We start from the raw sequence: 4,933 nt of genomic DNA, 5'->3' as shown, positions 1-4,933 counted from the left end.
TAAAAAAAAAAAAGAGAGAAGGGAAACAATAAAAAATCTCTTCCACATCAAGGGCTGTTGCTGGGATGCAGATACCGGTGGAGAGGGCTTTGGAAGAAAAGCTGTGGCACAGGAGGGTCCCTTTGTGAGTGCCGCCGTCATTGGCAGCACCGGTGGGGGCTGCCCCAAACTCCTACCTGGGGCGGGTGCTCAGCTGCTGCAGAACAGGGACACATCTATGTTCATTTAGTATTCTTTTATTATAAAACCATTTGGGTCGTTTGCACCCCAACCAGTGGGGGAAGCCGTGACTTCAGCAGAAGGAAGGGGCTGCGGTGGACACAGTGCCCCCAGACCCTGGGGCTGTGGCAGGGGTGGGACCTCATTCCCTTCCATCCCACACAGCACAGTAGGGTGGGGTGGGGCATAATGAGGTTCACCTGCAGGCCCCCACCCCCTAAACCATCACCTGTCCCCCATTAGTGCTGCCCAGGTGGTGTCACACAGTGCTGCGGTTCTGCTCCTGCTGCCGCCCCACTGAGTTGCTCAGTGTGGGGTGAAGGCATCTGGCTGTGCAGGTAGGAGCTTGGGGTGATGCTTCTCCTGAGTGTGGGGGGGACCTCTTGTAACCGCTGTGTTTGGGATGCGGAGGTGGGAATGCTACTGAGTGCTTCTGGCTGCTGCGTGCCGTTGGGATGGAGAGTTGAGCACTGCTTTTCTGGAGCTGCTCAGAAGGGCTGCAGGGTGGCTCATGCAATTTGCATGGGTCCTCTTTCATGTGCTGAGTGAGGGCTTTGCAACCCAGAGCTAAGATCTGAGCCCTGCAGGCCCCCTATTGTAGCAGCCTTGCGTTAGTTCCCAGCCCAGCTCTGCACCTCTCCTCTCTAGGATCACCCTGACCAATTTCGGTGCCTTGCTGTGTTTGGGGAATCTGGAAACGCTCCCAGCACTGCTGGGACCAAAGCCTGTGGGCATCCCAGTGCTGTGCCGTGCTGGGGGATGGCCAACGAGCGTCTCATTTCCCTCTTGTCTGTTCCTGTCAGACAAGATTTGAAGATTCAATTACAGTGGGAGCGCTGATAGAAGTGTTGCTGGCGTGCTGCTCGCTCCTAGCACACGTGCTGCATGGGAGCCAGATGAAAGCATAGAGTGATGGGGGGGGAGAGGGGCTGTGGGGACTGAGGGCTAACAGATCCGGGGAGGAAAAAGCAAGCGATGCAGATTTTTGGGAGGCTCGGGGCAGGTTCTGGGGAGGCTTGGAGGCGTGCTGTGGCCCCAAACTCCTGCTATGTCCCACTGGGGCATCCATTTGGGACTGCAGCACTGTGTGCACGTGGCTGGCAGGGATTGTTTGCCCAAAATCCAGCCCTGTAAAGTGGGGTCTGCAGAGCAGCACTGAGATATGGGGCTGGAGGCTGCTGCACGTGGGGATCAGCATGGTGTGGTGCTGTGGGATGCGGGGCCAGCCCTCTGCACAGCCCACGTGTGCATCAGATGGGGCTGTCTCAGGCAGGCAGCAGCAGCAGAAGGCTGCATTTCAGCTGGGATTTTTATTTTTTTTCCCTTTCTGAAAGCTGTCTCTTCCTTGAAAGCTGTGTTTTGTACCAGCACTTCAGAGGAAAGTGGAGAAAATCTGGGCCGTGTGCTGTTGGCTGGAGAGCTGCAGCTGCTGCTGTGCGTGTTGGCTGCAGGTGCTGCAGAAATTGTATAGGACCAATGTCCAGTGCAATGCTGGGCACTGGTATGAATATCTCTGGGAAAAAAGATGGTGAAGCAGCAGAAAAAAACCTCAAATACACCCTGCCACTCTTCTTCCAATGAACCCATTTATGTTTTGGTGTCTCTGTGCCATGTTTGGACTTTGAGGCTGAGGGCCTGAGCGTGGGGCTGCACTCCAGGGGGGATGAAACCCCCAGTCCCACACAGGAGCCCGTCTCTGTGGGCCGATGTCCTCTTGCTCCTTCTGTGGGTCAGATACGGGATCTTGCTGCTAACGTACACTCTGCCCGATGGAGCCTTTAAAGAATGATTCCCTTCCTTCTAAAGTAATAGCAAGCGCTAAGGAAAGCGAGACTTTTAGAAGATAAGGAGAGGGGCAGCCACGGAAGCTGCTTTCCCCATAAATCACGCTGTGACCCTCTGCCCCACACTGTTCCTGCAGCTCACAGCCCTCTCCGTGCTGGGTCCAGCCGTGCCCCTGCCCAGCAGCTCTGTGCTGCAGACACAGCACTTCCCAGCACCCGGCCCTGCTTGGGCACGGATTGATGGCGTAGCAAAAAGTGGAGGTGCAACCATTGATCACACGGGAAAGTGCAGCCCAAACTAATTGCTCCCCAGCCAGAATTATTAATTCTGCTCCGTGCATCAACAGGACGGCGATGGTCGCGCTCGGTCCCTCTGCGCAGCAGTGCTGCTCTGTGCCGTAGTATATTTTCCCTCCAACTACTTGCCTGGCTCCTCTTTTAATAAAGATCAGGAGAGATAATAAAAATATTCATTAGAAGAAAAGAAAAGATGGAGCCCTGCCTGTAGCCTCCTATACTCTCACTGAGTAATTGCTTCCCCCAGCCCTTCCCGGAGGGGTGCCCAGCCTTGGGGGTTGGGATGCAGCGCGGGGTGGGGAATGCAGGGCTCTCAGTGGGACCATGGGAGCTGACCTGGGGAGAGACAAGTGCTTTCAATGTTCTGAGGTGTGAGAGGAGCTTTGTGCCTCAGTGTGATTCAGACCTGAGCTGGATGCTGGTATGGGTTCAATCCACCGCTCCCAGAACCGATAGGAATATTATCCCCTCTTATTAAAATCACCCGCAGCTACTGCAGCTATCTGTCAGCAGCCAAGCAAACAGCGTCGCGTCCTCGCAGGGCTGGAGCCTCTCTGTTGGGGCTGTCTTCAATCCTCCTCCTGTTAAAACAGTTGCAGATGTCGGCTGTTCCCATTCCAGCTCCATGCAGCTCCTGTATGGCTGACTGCGGATCCCGTGGTGAGGTCGCTCCTCTGAAGCTCCCCATCGACGTGGAGCATTGCTCACGGGCTTTTCCTAGAAGCACCTGCAAAATGTGGTGGGTTCCTCCAGAATGGTCATGGAGTGGCAGAGGGAGGTCTGGGCTGGGGGCTGTGGCCTCCTCCCCTCCTTGTGATGGGTGCATGCTCCCCCACCCCCGTGGGCGGTCTGCTGGAGGATCTGGGGACGTGGCATTTCCAGCATATGGTTGGAAAAGACCTCCAAGGTCATCTGGACCAACCCCAACCATCCCCACCAGGCCCGCTAACCACGTCCCCCCAGATCTGCTATCAGCACAGTCCGTACTGACAGCACAGCCCTAAGGCGGCCGCTACCCGTCCCCACCTCACCCCATCACTCTCCCCTGTGCTATCTTTGGTATAATTAGGAGGCCAGGGCTGCGTGTGCGAGGGAAATGTGACCTCAATAGTTTCTTAGGCTGTACTGAAATTTCTTCTCATTTCCATTCTAAGTCCCTCAGTGTGCACCTCTGCTTGCCAGGCTCACTTCTGCTGCTTTCCATGCTCCTGGCCGGGCTGGAGCCATGTGCCCTCTCCTTGCTCTCTCCTCTCCTGGTTCACCCTGGCAGGGTGTGAATGATGCCTGGGTGACGCTCAGGGATGGGGCAGGACCTTGTCCTCACTGTGGGCAATGGCTTTGTCGGTGGCTTCTGTTCGTAGGCGTTGCCCTACAGAAATGGGGTGTGGGGACAGCAGTGAGCACCGCTGCCCTTTCGCCTGCTGTAGCACACAGCTGCCCAAACCCTGCTGTGTTGCTGCCGCCTTCATCCTCCTGATGCTCAGATGTTGGCTTTCAAAGGGAGAGGATATGTGGCTCTGCAGAGCCTTTCTTCTTTTTCCGCCCTCGCTGGAAGGAGAGTGCTCTTTGAGATAGGAAGATGTGCATGGTCTCCTGTGTGTGATGTTGGGTCCCTTTATAGGGCAGGTACCTCCTAAAGCAAAGCGCTTCCAATTCTCACAACGAGCGTAATTCTTGAAAATGTATGCAATAAACAAAATGAGCCAAGTGTAATTAAAATGGAGATGGCGTATAATCTGGTAACCCACTTACAGGCTCAAAGCTTCAGCTTTTAAAAAAATGTTTGCTCCCAATCCATTTAAATAAACAGAATGACACAAAGGCCATCTGTATGTCATCGGGGTACAAAGAGAATAGGATCAGAAGCAGCTGTGCTGGGCTGGACACGCGTAGTTGGGTTGTTTGATCTGAGGGTGCACCTTGCAATGCGAATGCGAGCACTGTGTGTTCAGCAGCGGGCTGTGCTCTGCAGGGGCAGTGCCATCCCATCCCCTTCTCAGAAACATGGGGAATCAGTGGAGCCTCTCCCTTGCCACCCATGCCTTGGTGACACCCATGCCTGTTGTGCCTGTTTGCCTTGGGCTTCAGGGGGCTGCCCTGATGGTGCACAGGGCTGCAGGGTTTGCACCCCCCTCCTCCCTGGATATCATCTCACAATTCTGCAGCATAATTCTGGCTGGCCCTGATGCTGTGCCAACAAACATGTCATTTGTCTGGACTGGACAGCACGGGCTGTGAATCCAAGATCGAGTGTGCTGCTGGGCCAGCGGGACCTGGACCAGAGGGGCATTTGGGGTGAGATGAGCACTGTCCCTCTGCTCCTATTGCAGGTGGTGTGGGGCTGGATGGAGCTGCTGGCGGGGGGGATGCTCGTGTGGATGTGATGTGGGGGAAAGCGACCCTGAGCACTAAAGGAAAAGGGGTGAAAAACGCTGTTTTTAAAGATTCGGGATGCCTTAAGCACGGAGAGCCCTGGCGCAGCCTGGGGAGCTGCAGGCATTCGGAGCGATTGGCGCAGCCCCCGCGGGATGGATGCTCGCGGCGCGGTCCCCGCCGTCGGGTCCGGCTCCCATCGCACCGGCAGAGGGAGCTCCGGGCGCGTCCTCGGTGCGGGGGTCTGGGGGAGCTCCGCC

Source organism: Meleagris gallopavo, chromosome 20, assembly GCF_000146605.3.
Source record: "Meleagris gallopavo isolate NT-WF06-2002-E0010 breed Aviagen turkey brand Nicholas breeding stock chromosome 20, Turkey_5.1, whole genome shotgun sequence".
NCBI lineage: Eukaryota > Metazoa > Chordata > Aves > Galliformes > Phasianidae > Meleagris > Meleagris gallopavo.
This window is presented reverse-complemented; position numbering follows the sequence as displayed.